Source organism: Zootoca vivipara, chromosome 6 (assembly GCF_965207765.1).
Source record: "Zootoca vivipara chromosome 6, rZooViv2.hap1.1, whole genome shotgun sequence".
Lineage (NCBI taxonomy): Eukaryota > Metazoa > Chordata > Lepidosauria > Squamata > Lacertidae > Zootoca > Zootoca vivipara.
The window spans coordinates 67,841,294-67,859,815 of record NC_142589.1 but is presented as its reverse complement, the minus strand read 5'-3'; the positions used below and the strand labels follow the sequence as shown (position 1 = coordinate 67,859,815).

At 43.9% G+C, this 18,522-nt stretch overlaps 1 protein-coding gene across 1 annotated transcript in view; it reads left to right on the top strand.

The window, feature by feature from the left end:
- Positions 1-3,309: 3,309 nt before the first annotated feature.
- Positions 3,310-18,522, top strand: part of DYRK1B (dual specificity tyrosine phosphorylation regulated kinase 1B) — a 40,221-nt gene continuing 25,008 nt past the window's right edge. The window contains exon 1 of the mRNA XM_035119929.3: positions 3,310-3,675. The gene's annotated coding sequence lies outside the window, so the exon portion shown is untranslated. The remainder of the gene's footprint in view (positions 3,676-18,522) is intronic.

The following is an 18,522-nucleotide window of genomic DNA, read 5'->3' as shown; positions in this document are numbered from 1 at the left end:
AAGGTGTGCAGAGAAGAGTGACCAAGATGATCCAAGGGTCTGGAAACCAAGCCTTATGAGCAGTTGAGGGAACTGGGTAAAGGGTGTATGGGGTGTTAGAGGAGGGATAGCACCTCTGGTGGGGCAAACATGCTCCTTCTGGGGTAGTTTGTCCATCTTTGGTCCCCACCCTGCACTGTGTTCTCCCCTGTGGCTCCTAGAAGCTGCCGGTGTATGACAGTGGCCACGGCTTTGACTGGTCAGCTAAACCAAATGAGGGTAGTCATTGGGTCTCCAACCTTCAATGGGTTAGGTACTTGCCCTGCACATAAAGACAGGCTTCAGCAGATTGAGTGGATGAGACCAATAGTGGGCCCAATGGTCAAGAAGGTGGTTTCTGCACAGGGAGTAGATTGAAGTGAAGGAACATGGGGCTCGTCAACCAGGGAAGTTAGCCTATCTAGAAGGAAACTGATCCTACACCTCCGCTTCCTTGTGGAATATATTGAGAAGAAAAGGCTAGAGAGTAAAACCCTACACAATCCAGAGTGGAGTCCCTCAGACAGTTGGATGGTGTCTTGTATGGCTCCTTCCAGCAACTCCTGCAGCCAAGCTGGTGCCTGACGTTTTGTGCTGCTTTCCTTTGGACTACATCAGCAAGGGGGGGGGGGTTGTCTTCTGAGCAGCCTAGGACCTCTATACACAATGCCCAGGTTTGCACCCCAGAGAAGTCATTTTTGTGCAAAAACATTGCAGGAGGCAGCAAATTACCAGTCTCTGCATCCACAATGGTCGCTGCAACTCTCCAACAGTTTGATTTCACCCCTGGACGCACACTCCATTGTCTCTCAAGACAGACTGATGCCAACAGCAGCCTGGTAAACAGACTGAGAAATCATAAGTCATCGTCAAACATCTAAAGGCTGTCACATGGTGGATGAAGCAAGATTGTTTTCTGCTGCACTGGCAACTAGGACCCAAATCAATGCATCCAAGTTACAAGAAGGGAGATTCTGACTAAACATCAGGAAGAACTTTCTGATCGTGCGGGCCATTTGAATGTGGAAAAGACTCCTGCGAGAGGTGATGGGCTCTTTCCTTGGAGGTCTTTAAGCAGCGGCTGGGTAGCAATCTTTTATGTACGACCTAGTTTATATTCCTGCATTGCAGGGTGTTGGGCTAGTTCAGGCATCCCCCAACTGCGGCCTTCCAGATGTTTTGGCCTACAACTCCCATGATCCCTAGCTAACAGGACCAGTGGTTGGGAAAGATGGGAATTGTAGTCCAAAACATCTGGAGGGCCAAAGTTTGGGACTAGTTGAACCTTTAAATCTTTCAACTCTACAGTTCTAGGATTCCAGGATGAGTTCTTCTGTACTCTTCATCTTCAAGTGGTAGCTTGGGAGTTACAGGCAGTTCACAGCCTAAAATGGGCCATACCCAAAATCAGCACTGTTTTTTAAAAGTTCTTTAGGATGTTTTTAAATTCAGGAAGATTACCAAATTAGGTGTAAGAGGAAAAATAGAGGCTGACAAGGTGTGGGTTAGACGGAGAATAGAAATATGGCTGCACTGTAAGGCAATATAATGACCAACATTCATTATGTAAAACTGACCAAAGAGTTAGCTCCACAGAAATCTGATTTTGCACACATATTCTTTTAAAAGACATACTGGGATCCTGAGATGACCAAAGTACTTATGGCTTTTAAGTTTGTTTCCGGGCTCAGTCAAGACACAATATAAAATCAGATGGGTCTCTGTCCCGAAGGCAAGACATGGATGGGCATGGGGAAGGGACATCTCATGGTGCTTGCTGTTAAAAAAACTGGATGAGTATGTGTAGTTTTTCTTGGGCTGGGTGGCAGATGTTTCTCCTAGATGGTATGGTTTCAGTAAACACCAACACCCCATTAAAAAAATCCTGGATGATTACATCTCTTTGGTGGAGTATATGGGACAAGGAAGAAATTCTATGAGGCATTTAGAAACTTACTATGCATGTTAAGCCTAGACTAGCACCTCAGTACTGGATATGAAGGAAGCTTCTCCAGAGCTGTGGAATGTTGCATCACAGCATCATCCTGTAGTCTGTACTGCCTGGATAGCACCTAGAGCAGCGTTTCTCAACCGCTGTTCCGCGGCGAGACGCTGGCTGGTGTGCCGCGACGTGCGGCGACGAGAAGGGCGATTTGCATTGTCACGTGCCTGGCGGCCGCCAATAATCAGCACTGATCCGCCGGAAAGCAATATTTCTCCTCCTCTTTCCCAAAGCTCAGTGCAAACGAGCCTGGCGGCCGCCAATAAACAACACTGACCCGCCGGAAAGCAATATTTGGCAAGTGTTTCTTACAGTCATAATTATAATATAGGGCGGCACAGAGTTAATTTTTTTAACTTTTTTAATGGTGGTGTGCCTCGTGATTTTTTTCACGGAACAAGTGTGCCGTGGCCCAAAAAAGGTTGAGAAACACTGACCTAGAGTGATAGTTCCCATTGCAGGGGCTGCATTGTAGGTTTCTCCCACATGTAACAGGACTTCTCCCACATGTAGCAGGATTACTGTTAAGCGCTGAACCATGCAGTTAGCATCCCCAACTGAGAGGGGGGTGTCATTTCAAATGCTTCCCTGAGCCAAATGCCTAATATTTTTGATCGTTGGTGCTCCTTAAATACTGCTATCGGCAGTACCATCTCCATGCCACCAAGGTGATGTCAGCACTGTTCTGGTATGCAGAAGGTGATCGTAAGGAACTTAAGAGGCTTCCCCAGCCCTGCCTGCGGAAGGACTGCACACGGGGCCTTCTGCATTCAAAGCAGGTACTCTACCACGGCCAAATATCACTAAGGACTAGAGGAGAAAGGTTTCAAAGCGCCCTTTTGTTCTGCTCTTAAGTCTTCCCCTCCACTATCTTCTGGGAAAGCATTCAAAGGGTGCTAGGCTTTGGGGCACAAATCTAGGGCACCCCTCTGTAAAAATGAGGAGGGTCCCCAAATGCAGTTGGACTGGCTTGCTACGTTTTTGAAGTAATCCACACTGCCATCTAAAGAGGAGTGGAGGGATGTATAAAGACCACTGCGCCCAGAAGCCTTAGCATTACCTAACTGCACCGCTGTACGAAACGAAAGGGAGCACCCACATCAACCCCCTTTCTTTCAATCTGCAGTGGTACGGTCCAGAATTCTACCCTCTCATTCTGTGTCACGTAGAACGAGAGAACGACTCTAAGCTTCGCGGCTGCCATTCTGGAAAGGGACGTGAGTGAGGCGCGGGTTGGAAGGGGTGGGGTGGAGGGAAGGAGCGTTAGACACACACGGCGGCCCGCAGACACTTGCGCATGCGCACACCCGTTTGGGAGGGAGGAGCGTCGAAAGGGAAGGAGGCACGCGCTCCTGAAGAGAGAGAAAGAGAGCGCGCGCGCCCATTTCTTCCCCCTCCCCCTCCCGGCCCGCTGCCTCACGTGGCCACGCCGGCGGGGCGCATGCGCTCGGCGGCGGCAACGGAGGCGGTTTGTTGTGGTCGCCATTTTTTGTTGCATTACTGGGAAATCCCGGCGCCGGAGCAGCCGCCGGAGTACGCCCCTTGCGCTGGGGGTGGGGGCGCAACCCGCCCGCCTGCCGCGCCCCGCCCCCAGCGCGCTTCTCCTCCTCAGCCCCAGCTTTGAAACACGCCGCGGGCCGCAGCCGCCTCCTCAGGTAAGAGACCCGCCCGCCTGCCTGCCGCTCCCCATCCGACCGCCCTCCGGGCCCTTCCCAGGGAGAGGAAGGAGAGAGGAGGGGAGGGAGGGAGGGGAAGGCGGGCGCCGTCGCGCCTTCCTCTTCCTCCCTCCCCCCCTCCCCCAACCGCCACCCGTCCAATCCTTCCCGCCTTTCTCCTCATCTCATCCCGGCTGCGGCGGGCAGATTCTCCCAGGGAGCCGGACTCTCTCCCTCTCTAGTCAGGCCCCGCCCCTGGCCGGCTCTTCCCCGGCTTCGCCTCGCCTCGGGCGGGACCCCGCTCGTCCTCCCGGCCGGGCCGCCCCGCCCCGCCCTCATCCCCTCCCCGCCGTCCGACCCCACCCTGATTCTCCGCCGCCGCCGCCTTTTCTCCCACTTCCTTCCCCCAAAACTTCTGCCCTCCGCAGCGCAGCCGCCCGTTTCTGCCTTCTCCTCCCCGATAGGCCCGGCCTTCCTTACTGAGTTCACACATCCTCCTCCTCCTCTGATCGTTGCTGCTGCTGGTGGTGGTGCATGGATGGACAAGACCCATCTTTTTTCTCCCCCCCCCCTTCCCTTCGTCTTTCTTTCTTGCAGCTGTGTTAGTCTTTATTACATTAAGCACCATCACACAGTGTTTCCAGGCTTGTGGCGCCTTTTCAGTGTATTATTTTACTTCATCGGAGGGCTCATTTAAAAAAAAGATTTCTGTGGCAATCTAATAGCTGATAGCAATATAACAATATCAGATATTCGATTGATATTAAATATTAAAACCACTGAAGCTTAGGCTCCAGTAAATGCAATAGTCTTTTAAGGTGCTCTCTCCCCCCCCCCCCAATCTCTTGGGCATTTGTGATGTGCAAATGCCTCTGGTTGAGAAAATCACTGAGTTCTGCTAACCTCAAACATATATGTCTATTGAATGGGTGGGTTTTTTTAAAAAAAAAATCTAGATGAAATTAATCTATACACATACAAGGTGGTTAAGATGATGAGCCCTTCTAACTTCGGGTGAGCTAGGATTACCATAAATTAGTAAAGTAGGTAAATGTTGCTCCACTGTGCACCATGATTGATATGGGGCTTCTTGCATCAAAATACCTGTAGGGCAAAGCTCAGCCTTAAAAATTAAAAAAGTACTCCATTGGCTTAAATGAGATGTGGGTTGATCCCTTTGGGGATTTTACTCCTTCCAGGAAGTGAATTTATGTTTAGCATTTCAACTATTGTGGTGTAATAGTACTCTTGAGTTGTCTTCCTTTCTCTGGAGAAAGTTACCTAGAATACACAACCTTCATAAACTGCCCTCATCATAATGTGTCCTATGTTCTCAATCTTCCCCTCCCAGGTGAGGATAAATCAGTACATGGTATTTGTAACCTTTGGCTCAGCACTAATTAGTATAGTGTGTTACTTGTATCTTTTATTTTTAAAAATATCTTATCTCTCTCCCCCTCCCTGCCGGAGTTTCTTATGCTAATACCATAAATGCCATCATGCATAATTTCAGTAATAAGTTGCAATGATATCATTTGCAGCAGCTATGAATGGTAAGAGCAGGTAGTGGAAAAGAGATTTAAGTTGACAATACAGATAACCTGTAGAACCCTTGCTCCAGGATATTGCTGACGCCAGGTATTTAATACTATCTATAAAGAAATAATCAGCGCGATCATATTAATGTTTGCTCTGAAATAAGTGCTGTTATTTGTAGTGAGGTTAACTGCAATGAGCACAAACCATTGGGCCTAGGGGGACTTCTTTGTGCTGTAGATGTTTCACAAATAAAACTGATGGGATATAATTGTTTTCCATATGTGTACCTACACCTTGTGATGGAATTTATTTAATTCTGTAATCTGGATGGTAGTTGCTTTTACCAGTGATGTCTTTATGACCTCAATGCTTTATGACCCCATGTGCCAGCTTACTTGGGTCCAGCTAATCACATTTTGCGCAAATTGAGATTTCCTTTGGTTTCCTGGAGCAGTTCTGTCTATGCATATTTGTGGTACCTGTTGCTATTTACAAATGAGGTCATTCTTAGAAACAAATACAGAAAACAATATTTAATGTGCCTATCAGCAGTTGGTTTCTGAAAACCCCTGTATTGGTCCATAGAACTTTAGTAACAGACCCAGATTTCTGTAGGTTCAGAAATTGTTTGTGGTTGTTGATGTGGATGTTAGGTTAGATATCTTCCATCTCTAGCTGTCCCTGAGTTGGACCTGTAATGTAAGTAATGTTGAGATATGAATTTGTGGCATCTGTACAGCACTGGCAATTTATATGTTAGCCCCTGATTTTGAATAATAGGTTTTCTTGTTCTCAGACTCACACTACTGCAGTAATGTGGGGACATGTACTATCTCAGGTGTAATCGTAGTATATTAAGTAATTTATGAGTGAGCACAACTTTTAAGAAACTAAGAATGTTGGATGAACTTTATGCATTTTTTCTGCATGGTCACTAGTAGGCAACATTTGTGCAGTATTAAAGTTCAGCATATGCCTGATTTCATACTTGTCTGCCCTGTGTTCTTGCAAAATCCCTGCTGCCATTGTGAAGCCATGAGCATATTCTTCACCTAGTCTAGCCTATACAGTACTGTAAGAGGTAGCATCACTGAAACCCGTGAGATAACTATGTGGTGCTAAGTGAGTGGAGACCAAGAAACCCATGGTGGAATTAATCCTTTCCTTTCCTCTCCTCCAGAATAGAAGCCTGTGGGAAAGGACCATTGGATAACATGTTGCAGATTCTTGTAAGCTAGATAGAAGAATAGGGGCTTCCTTTCCTTGTTAAGGTGCACGAATACCGGTAGCATAAAAAGTTGTGGGACTGGTTGTTTCTGCAGCTGAGGAGGCTGAGCAGATAGGTTTCTCACTTCTTCTGATTTGCCCAGAATGTCCAGATACAGGATTTTGGATGGGTAGAATATTTATATAGGTTGTTTGTTTGCTTGCTTGTTATTTGAAGTTACAGAGCCTTTCACACTTGGGGTTCAGGGTCTTTACACACTGACTGAAAGTGCCACAGGGGACATGGAAAGGTTACAGTGCTATAGGCACTTCCTGTGGTTGCTCACTGATACCATGGTATTTACTGATAACATGTTGTTAGATGTCGACAGGTCAGATAAGGATCAGGAAGTTATTTTGTGATAGAAGTTGATGATTTCATAAACCTCAGTAGTAGTTCAGTGGAAGATGACCCTTGGTAGTAAGTACAGTGGAATGTGACATGGTTGGGATGTAGTAAATACTTTGTTCTTAGCTGAAAAGGACAGTAAAGAAGGAAATAGAAGCTCTTTGAGTTGGCAAAATACAAGATAGCTATGAGCAACAAAATGTGAATTAACCACAAAAAAGATAAATTGATTATTGGATTACTAAATGGGTATTTTCACTAAGGATGCAGAGATATTAATAACTTTGTACAAGGCATTGGTGAAAGATATTCAAGATGTTCAAGAAGCATAATTTTATAGAACCATGGAGCTGAAGGACCCCAAGGCCACCTCATTTATTCACCATCACAAGGTGGGGTTATCTGTACACATCAGCATAAGATCAATCCATGAAAATTCAAACAACAACATGTCACAAGCTGAGAGCAAGTACACCACATAACTCTGTAAGCGTAAATTATTTTAGGTGATTGAAATGAGCAGTCCAAGTCACATGCTGCAAATTCATGTTGTTTCTGTGACCTCTTTAGAATGAGTTTACTGCAGGGCAAACTTTTGTCTACAGCCTTTTTCACCTGGTGCTAGTTGCAGAATTCTGACATCTTTGCAGTGATAGATTATTATGGCTACTGTTCTAGAAAGTGGAACAAGTTTTGCATGATTTTTCATAGGCAACTACAGCATCTAGTGCAGCCACCAGGTACATTAAGGGCACCAAAATACCTGTTTCCTTCATGGCCTGTATTGGATGTGGCAGTAGCCCAGAAGTGGGGAACTCCTTTCTCCACCCACCCCTGCAGGCCAACTTGTAACATATGTGCAGGGGGTGTCATGCGGAAAGGTGACAACTTGAAAGAGACTCACCTTTGAAATCCGTTTGCAAACAGTTTCAATACATGCTGCTTGCAAATGGACTTCAAAGTGATGGCAGCCATACCTTTACCTGACATCAAATGTGATGTTAGAAGTGGACAAATCGATATGGTTTGGAGGAAATGGCCTTGCAGGCAAAATTAGGACTTCTGGGCCTAATTAGGCCCATGAGCTGGAGGTTCCTCGTCCCTGCAGTAGCAAAAGATCAGTGAGATGATCACTATACTAGAGTAAAAGTAAGTTGAATGAAAAACATGGCACTGTCTGTTATGTTTACATTCCCAAAGAGAAACTGAAATGTTCTAAGGTGGTAAGCAAGCAGCTCTGAGTTTGACCTCTTAAAGCTGAGGTTGAAAGATGACCCGTCCACTTGAGAAATGATAGCCTTCTCTTAAGTGTGTGAATGGACAACAACATTATGATCTGGTGTCAGACTTAACATGGAACTAATGAGTTCCATGGTTTTATAGGAAGATTTCTTGAACCTGTTAAGACATTTGACAAAGTTTCTGTAAAAATCAGAGGCTTTACATCAGTTGACTGGGTAGGCTATTTTATTTTTCCTGGATACTAGCAGAACACAAAATTGTTAGCTGGGTAATCCTTTTATAGTTCAAAGACTTCATTTTGTGTTAATTTGATAAAAGACTGGTTGCAGAAAATCCACAAAGAAGAGGAAGGTGTTATTGTTAAGGCTTGCATACATTTGTTGATACTCTGTTCTCAGTTCTTTCTGAGCTCTTGTTGAAACTATAGGATGGATACTGTTCAGCGGCCATAGCATAAATAACTCATTTGGCATTTAGCACACTAGGAAGCGTCTTCATCTATCTGAAGGAGAAGCTGAAAGTATAAAAAAGGACCTATTAAGAGTAGAAACAATATGGCTTGTGAGAATCCTGTATCATTGTTGGTTTTACCATTGTGAAGGCTTCTTACTGTCATTCCAAATGACAGGGCAGTTGGGGCAGTATGACTACTTTGAGTTAAGAGCACATATGTTGATGGTCTTGTCATCTGCCTCCTTTTAACATTTGGCTAAATTACCTTCTGCATAATTTCTCAAATAATTTAAACCACTAGGACTAATTCCTACCTGAATGGCTCTCCCACTTACCATTGTTGTCCTACTTTGAACTCAAGATTTGGGTGTGAGGTTGTACTTGAAGTTTTTCATACAGAAAGTTGACAACCTGGATGCCATCAGATGGAACATAATTTGCACAGAACTGCTATAAGGAGCCTGATGAAGTATCTTTAGTCTTTTCTAGAAATCTTGTAGTCTACTTTACTTGGGTATCATTACATTTCATGAAATATTTCTATGCTTACTTAACTTTTATCAGTGTTCCTGGTTGAAGCACTGTCTCAGCCCTCCAAATACCTTTTTCCAAATCCTGTGGAGATCAGTTCAGTCCTCCTCCTTCTCACATATCCAGCTTTAAATTCCCAAATACCTTGTTAACCATACTTAATTATTTTCTTCTACATCCTTCTTTCACATAATGATTAAATGTTTACTTGTAGTAAACTTTATGTGGGAAAATTTGCATTACATTATAAGAAAAATAGAACTGTTAGTGGAGAAGGGTGATGGTCCCATTTGACAACATATATCCAGTTCTGTTTGTGTTATCTCCTTCCTAGCCTTCTTTGATTGTTTGGAAATTTAAGATAATGTAGAAAAATAAGTTATATTAGGAGCCTATTATAATGCTGTGGTCCACAATAATCACTCAGCTAAAATTGGTTTCACAATATTTTGGCCATAGTTTTAGGAAAGAGAAATATGTATAACAACCCTAACTCTGTATTCATAGTCAAATCATTGAGTTTATATAATTGGCTTTGAAATTCTGATTCAAGAGCAGGCCATTCCCAACATTTCAAAAGGTTCCAGCAAATTCAGGTTGTGATTGCCTCTGGACTCTGGACAATAGGCGTTTGGTTGTATTTGAGCAACCTCAGTAAGTAAAGGAACTTGGACAGACCTGAACGTCATCGCTTAAAATTTCAGCTCAGTGCACTGCGACTGACAAAAATCCAAATTAAAAGCTAACAACTTCAGAATGAATTGGAAAATAATTGGTAACACATAACTCTCCAATGTACATGCATCTTAGTACTATGTGTAGTCTTAGTGTCCTCATATTTCAGAAGTGAATATTGAGCACAAGCTAAAGTGATAAGAACCATGGTCAGAAAGAGAGAACTAGATTAGAATAGTGAATACGGAATGAGGTTTGTCCATTGACTTAATACTAAAACTGGAGAGCGCTGAGTAGTTTTTAAGCAAGCACATATTTTATGGTAGTACAAACCTTTGGTTCTTACTTGCACAGAATGTAGTAGTAGTCTCTAGTAATTCTAAGTTAAAAAAATATTAAACCCATTCATGGAAGTTCAGAGTATCTACAGTAAAACTGTCAATGGCTGGAGGAGAACAGCGGGAAGAGACTCTTTGTTAGTATCCTGTTAGTAAAACATATTGTGACATCCAAATCTAGTCACTGTTGGAAACAGGATACTTGGCTGGCTGGACCTTTAGTATGACTCTGAATAGCTCATCTTGTCTACTCAATGCCTCTTCACTGAGACAGGATCTTTCACACCCAAACACGACTAGTAGGTTAATCCATGTCACCCATATTACTGCCAGCAGTCTGCTGCATAGTATTCCCCCTGCCACAGTCTTAGTTCTGTGCACTTGATTTGTGAGATTTCCATGTATGTAATTCAGTGAGAAATCTAGCAGTAATTCTAGGTTTAAGTATTTTCACTTGCACTGTGTTTGCTGCTGTATGGTATCCTCATGACCAGTAATACAGTGTTTATCTTGAAAATATTATTATGCTCTGAACTCACATTGGTCTGTGATGATAATATTCCCCTGCAATGTTTGTGACAGTGCCCTGAATCATCTCTATATATTCTACCTTTTACTCAGAAGTATGGCTCATAGACTTACGGAAACTTGTTCCAAGTAAGTGTGCTTATGATTTCAACATTAAGCTTCTATCTTCAGCACTCTTGGAGGCACATTCCATTGAAATCCGTGAGACATACTTTTCAGTGGAGTCTTGTTTTCCTCACTTTAATCCTTCCACATTGGTCTTCTCTGCCTCTCTTAATATGTGTTGAATTTTATAAACAGGTTTTCTTTTGCTCTTCCTTTCCTCCCTGAGATGTTACTCAGGGCCCATATAATTTTACAATAGTGGCAGTTAACTCTTCACTTCTTTTTGCCCAATATAAATATGAGCCCGTTACATGCTTTAATCCCATGGCTTTAGAATGAAGTTCAACACGAGGGATTCCTAATCATTCTAGCCACATTTTGACTGTGAATATAACTAAGCTTGATGAGGCTTGAATGTGATGAAGGTAAGACCATTACTAAGTTGCAGTGAAGAAAAGAGCTCTTGAGGAGCATGGAATAGATTCCTCCTCAAAGAAAGATTCCATTTTGCCAAACAAGATGTTTTTCAGTGCTTAGTGTTTAAGGTGACAGTAGTCTGAAAGCTCCCAGGTTTATAATGAACTCTCTGGCATTTTGATGTAAATCATAGATAGATGTTTTTCTTCAATCAGGGAAAGACCTGTGGCCCTTCAGATCTTGTTGGACTACAGCTACCAACATCCCTGACCAATGGCCATGCTGACTGGGGTTGATGAGTGTTCAGAGTCCAAAACATGTGGAGTGCTGCAGGTTCCCCACCCCTGTTCTAAGGACAGACAAGTAGCTGGTATCCTTCCACATTGGATTTTATGACATTAGAATTTTCTGCAAAGGTTTTGTTTGTTGCCTTAAGTTTTTGAGCATTTCTGAAGGGTGTGATTTAAACTGGGTTTGCTTGACCTTTTTTTTGTTATTTCTACACCTCCAGTAGCTTAAGTTGAGTCTCTAGGCCCAGTGGGTTAGAAAAAAATGGCAAAGAAATGCAGTCCTGCAACACAGATTAGCAGGCACCTAGGCTTAAATAAAAGTGAGGCTCCTAACTCATTTCATGACCCTTTGGCTAGAACCTTGACAGTAGATTATAGGTTTCTGACTGTTTAGGGCGCAAGGCAGTCGAGTTCTATGTGGAGACCTAGCCTTTTTTTACCCTTGTCCTTTTTAAGGAATCAGTGAAATGTCCAAAAACCTCTGAACTGGTGGAACTGTGGCAGTGAACCTGGTGCCCTGTGGCTGGCAAAAGAAAAGGCAGACACAGCTAGGGAATTGCGGCCAGGCCAGGCAGTCTTTTATGTTAGCCTTGCCAGTTACAACGAAGGATGGAGACAGATAGGAAATTCAATTCAAGCACCCCTTGGGATTCTGAACTGGGGGAGAGTTTTGTACCCAGCTGGCTCTGAGAGTCATTGAACAGGAGAGATCACGACTGCCGTGAGTGGCTGTGGCATCGTGCCAGCACTATGAGCCCTGTTGTTGCTGGGTCTCCCTTTGCAGGTTATTTCTAGCCCCTGTTCCTGGAAGGAGAGCCAGTTCTTTACCGAGGTATTTTTGGAGACTCTCGCCTTCTCCTCTTTCTTGCTTTGTTTGGGCATAATCAGCCCATTGCATCCCGGAGAACCTAGCAACACCGCCTGGCTTCCCATTGGTTCCCTGGCAGCTCCGCTTCTCCAATGAGAAGCTTGTTGCCATGGCAGAGGCACCACTGCACAGAAGCGAGTGAAGAGGCGGGGATTGAATTTGCTGCCTGGTGGAAATCTGCAGGGCAGAACAGGGACCAAGCAGAGGGTTAATGTGTAGCCTGTGGCCTGGAAGCGGAGTGCAGGCTTGGCCCTGTGCCAGTGACGTACAATGCCAGGGTGGGCTAACGGAATGAAACTCCCCTAGGTAGCCCTACATGCTTGGAAATGCAGCTTCTTGGCTAATTTCTCCTCTGCTGCAAAGAGAGCAAGTAACATGTTTCCTCTTCTCAACCCCTCCCCAGTCTGCTTCCCCCCCTCCCTTTGCACAGCAAGAAACTGCTTTGGCAAGGGACACAGACAGTCTCAAAAAGCTTGTTGTGCATTCTCCTTGTGTAGGGACTGGGCAGCTGTTGCTGTACAGTTCCATCAGAAACCATTGCAGTGGTAGAGCTGATAGTGCTGACATGTTCAGAAATCATAGGGCCGCCCCATGAATGTCTGAAAGTACGTTAGGGTTCTTTTCGTTTCAGCGGTTAGTATACACAATGGTTTAGCCCACTTGTTTCCTCAGACAACTATTTTATGCTGCCGCTATCAATGTTTTTAAATTGATCTCTCATCTGGTAATCTGTTTTATGGTTCTTGATTGTTGGAAATAATTGCCTTGTTGCAGTAATTTGGCTGTGGCAGATTCCAAAAACTGCACCCATAAACTCTTATCCCCCTCCTTTCCCTTAGGAGGCCTAATTGGAAAACCTATCTCTAGGTAGGCAACCTAAGGCCCATGGGCCGGATGCAGCCCAATCGCCTTCTAAATCCGGCCCACAGATGGTCCGGGAATCAGCGTGTTTTTACATGAGTAGAATGTGTCCTTTTATTTAAAATGCATCTCTGGGTTATTTGTGGGGCATAGGAATGCATTAAAAAAAAAATCAAAATATTGTCCGGCCCACCACATGGTCTGAGGGACAGTGGACCGGCCCACGGCTGAAAAAGGTTGCTGACCCCTGCTCTAGCACACATTAGGGCTAGTAAACCTCAGGTTACTTGATATGAGACCCTCCCCTTCAGTCTGCATGCCACTGAACTGCTTCTATCCCCCTTCTGAAATTGTTGCAGAAGGCCAAGCATTTTGTTTGCATGTTTATTTATTACATTGCACCTATTGAACTGTAGAGTTCACAACATACTAAACTCAAGAATACCATGTAAGTTTACCAATACGCATCCTAACAGTACAAAGCATATAAAAATTGTGGCTATAAAATATTAGCACCAGCACAAGCATAGCATAGTCATAGATGTTAATCATCACCTGCCAGTGTGCTCCGATCATAGAGTTATAGGGTGGACATGAGACAGGACACAGCCAGGGTTGCTCTGGTGGGTGCCCATGCTATAGCAACAGGACACAGGAGCTTAAACAGAAATCAGCCAATGGGCAAACTAGAATTCTCCAACAGGAACTGTTTATTCATGAGGGAGCCAGCTGGGGAACTTGGGCGAGGACATTTCCTTCTGTCTCCAGAGAGAAGAAATGGTGGCATCTTCTTTCCTCCTGAAGAGATATAACCTCTTCTCTTCCCAGGAGTTGAGTGTATAAGGAAAATAGAATATGCCACAAAAATGGCTCTTTAAAAATTTAATTGGAAGAGCAATGATCTTCCACCAGGCTTTTTTGTCTTTGTATGAAGCTGTGGGTCACTTGCATGAGACATTTTGAGGTCTTAGCTCTCCTGATCTGCTTCTGCAGTGCACCAAGAGTTAATGAAGGGGTCTGTCACATTGAAGATCTGGAGAGCAAACAAGAGCTTTCAGGACTGAAGTATTTCAAGCTGCAACCATTCCAACTGGGTGCCTGAAATATAGCATGTACCTGGGAATTATTTATGCCTTCTTCATTAAGCTTCAAATTTCTAGTCAAGAGCACAACAGTGCTACCTTTAATTGAGTTATGATGCAGGACTTTCATCACAAGATGATGTATGTAGAAAGTTTCTCAGATACCACCAAGGCTTTTGCTGCAGCTTTTAAGGCTATAGAACAAATGCCACCCTCAAAGACCCTGTCCTCCTAGAGCTCCCCTTGAGACCAGGCATTGGAGATATCCCCTCCATGGTTGCAGCCAGTGGATGTTTATAGCTTTCAAACACTTTCCCCAGATCAGGTAAGGAAATTTAGCAAATACACAACTTCAGTATAGATATGGACAGCACACTTGTGCAATTTGGTGAGGAAAACATAGTCTCTTCCCAAGCAGAACTTTGAAGGGCTCACCAGGTCCTGAAGGCACCAGAACTGAACAGATAGTCAGAAAAGTACAATAAAGTTGAGGTAAAGTTGAAAATGAGAAGTCTGTCTCGATATTTACACCTCTCAAACTATTCTGACCTTCTATGCTGCAGTATAATGAATGTGGGAGAACAGTGCCTCAACAATTGGAGGAGAATGGTTTTACAGAATGCTTTGAAGCATTGAATAACTTTTGGTTTATTGGGGGCAAGTAAATTTATGCCAGGATGTGGGTGGCACTGTGGTCTAAACTACTGTGCGTAGGGCTTGCCGATTGGAAGGTCAGTGGTTCGAATCCCCGTGACGGGGTGAGCTCCCGTTGCTCAGTCCCCGCTCCTGCCAACCTAGCAGTTCGAAAGCACATCAAAGTGCAAGTAGATAAATAGGCACTGCTCTGGCGGGAAGGTAAACAACGTTTCCGTGTGCTGCTCTGGTTTCACTAGAAACGGCTTAGTCATGCTGGCCACATGACCCGGAAAAACTGTCTGCAAACAAACGTCTGCTCCCTCTGCCAGTAAAGCGAGATGAGTGTTCCAACCCCAGAGTGGACTTAACTGTCAGGGGTCCTTTATCTTTACCTTTTTTTAAAAAAAAAATATGCCAGCAGGGGACAGTGGAAACTTGACTTATATCAGGAGTTAATAGTAATAACATATGAATTGAAGAAGAACCTGTTGGATCATAACAAAGGCCCATCTGGTCCAGCATCCTGTTCTCACGCATCCTGTTCTCACAGTGATGAGCCAGATGACTATGGGAAACCCACAAGCAGGACATGAGGGCAATAGCCCTCTCTTTACTTATGATTCCAAGTAGCTAGTATTCAGAGGCATACTGCCTCCAACAGTATATGTTATTGTTATTTGAATAGTGTGTACCTTACAGGTACTAGAATTCAAAAACTATTTTGACATGCTGTAGAGAATTCAGAGGAGAGGTAAGAGACTAGTTATATGAGGAAAAGGTAAAGAAATTTGGGTGCATAATATAGGTGGGGGAAGTCACAGGACATTCTGTCATCTTCAAACAGAAGATTTCAGAAAGGTAGCTCACTGTTTGCTTTCTTTCCTAAAGTTCTTAAGGTTGGGATGAAAGGCCCATTTTTTATGTTTAGCAGGAAGAATATCCCAAGTATAAGTGGTTCCGGTTTCCGCCTGCAGGAATGGCGGACCTGTTTTCCATCTCTCTGACCTTCGTAAGGAATTTGGCGGTTGCTAGGGGAGTAAATGGCAACCCCCTACCCTCTCCGGGGGTTACGGAGAGGGGCCGCTGGCCCGCGATGCCCCCAGACCCACTCCGACTGTTTTTGGAGTGGGGGGAGCTTGGGCTGAGCACTTACGACGGCCAGGACTCCCGGACGCTAATCTGCATGGCGGGGATTTCCATGGTTAAAGAAGATAATTAGGCTTAAATCTATGGACATACTTCAGAAGGAGGGGAAGAAGCGCTGTTTACTGCTGAGAATTTTATGCTGCTGAGCGAGAGGAGTCAAAGAATGTACGGCATCTGGAAGAAGGATTGATGGGGACGGAGCGATAAGGGAAGCAAGTTTTTATTTTTTCTTCATATTGTTGCCTCGTATCTTCCCGGACGCGATGTCCTGGCTTGTTTGGAGTGAAAGAGAAGCAAAAGACTGTGTGAGTTGAACTCTATAGCTGTTGTTACTGAGCATATTTCTTAAAGATGTGAAGTTGCCGATGAGAAAAGCCCCCCCCTAGTCAGACGGAAGGAGTTCTGGACGCGTTCGGAGGATTTATGAGCTGTGACGCACTTTAAATTGGAGCAGCGACCTGAAGCTAAGTTCAGCTATAGGGCAAGGAGATCCATTAATTTACCAAGAGTTCATGGTTGGATGTTTGGGTCTCCTGCCTGAAAAAGCTGTAAATTCTATAAAGATAAATAAATCGTAAATCTTCATGGCTATGAGAGAAAATGAAAGTGATTTGAGCCTTTTAAGATGGCGCTGCTACTCCGTCGCAACAGGGAGCTCCACTAAGAAGATTTATGGGGAGGCTGGACTGATTAACTCACACAGGAGAAAGAACATCTGTGAAACTTCGTTTGACATTTATCTCAGCAGCTGGAACAATCGGATGAAAGTGGAAAACATCTAGGTGACTGTAAGGGGAAGATTTGGAATATTATGAGCTTGGAGGACGATTTGAACTTTAGAAATAAGACGGCAGTGGACAGTTGCGAGGAATTCCCAATTTCTTGAAGCATGGGAACCCAAAAATAAATTATTTAGATGATTTGGCATAACATTCGGTTTGATTGATATATATATGTGTATAATTTGAAATATTGATATGTGATATAATTGGTTTTAATTGGAAAATTAATAAAAATATTTTTTTTTTTAAAAAAAAGAATATCCCAAGTATAAGAGCAATTCATACTGAAATAATCTTCCTGAGGAATTTTTGAACAATCTTTGTTGGAAGTTTATGAAAGGGCTGTGTGTGCACCAGCCTAGGATACTTGAGGTATAGGGCATCTTTCCAAAGCCAGGGGATCAAACTAGAGGTCTCAAGTCTGGATTCCAAGTCCGGATTCTGAGGTTTTGCTGTTATGACCAGTACTGTGTTTGAACTGACCTCTTCCCCACCGTGCACATTTGCCTAAGTTGAATTAATGGCAATGCTGAAAGTGCTCGTGTGCACATTCTTTCTCTTTGATTCATGCGCAACATGATTTCTCTGTTAACAAAATATGAAGGTGCGTGCATGTTTATATGTTTTTAAGGCCCCGGACTATGCTCCTTAGAAAGAAAGGCCTTTCCCTGTGAACACATCCCATAGGAATGGTGTTGGGGCTGGACTGAAAGCAGGATAAAGCCAGCTTAATTAGGGATGGGGAATTAGGAAAAAGCATGTGATTCTAGGAAGAACTGATTTGACCTCCAGCTCTGCCTTTCTCCTCCTGTATTTTACAGGTTTTACTCAGTTTTGTCTCTTTTTAAGAAGACACACCTGTCTCTGAACTGCAGCATCATATGCTTCTGTATTCATTTTTGGTGGGCTTGTCTGCACCTGCATACTTTTCAGTTGTTTCATCAACCCTGTTCACAACAGTATCTCCTTCAATATAAACCATCTTGATCAGAGATCTGGTGGTATGGTGGAGCCATGTCACAAAGTGGGGTCTGCTTTTGGAGCCAGGAAGTATTTCTTAGCATGGATTTAAGATTGTGACTGAGAATTTTGCTTCCCCAGTGTTGTGGCCCAACAAGTTAGGATTCAGATGTTGGCCAGACACAGCTTCAACCACCCTACATATAAAGGATCATGCACATTCTTCCGATGTCATGTCACATAGAAGTCATAGAGCCTAGTTAGGTGAGCATAAAAGGCTGTGACTGTTACATGCTATGGAGACCATTTCTCTGTGAGTGCTTTATATAAAGTGTTTGGACAGCACTTCCAAAAGACTGACAGACATCAAAACCTAGAACTGAATGAGTTGAATCTCTGCCTGACGGTACAGGAGCTGAGGAACAGCAAAGCTGTTTTGAGATACAGTACAAAGATACAAGACCTGAGGTGCTCACTGCCCTGAATAGCCAGTTGCTGCATAATATTCAGTATGCTTTATTGCCTTTCTCCCGTGCAGAATGATCACTTAGTGCCCAGTATTCCTGGTCATGAACTCAGTCAACATCTCTGGATTTTGTTCGACCATCGGACAGCTATTCTTTCTCCTATTGGTCAAAGAGGAGTTGATAACTGGAACCTATTCGGTTTACACCAAATAATTTAAGCCTTGATACCCGTGAGTTGAGTAGCTGGAAGTACAGCTGTATGGAGGTGTACAAAGATGTCTAGTGCAGACATGAGAGATCAGTGTGGGGCAG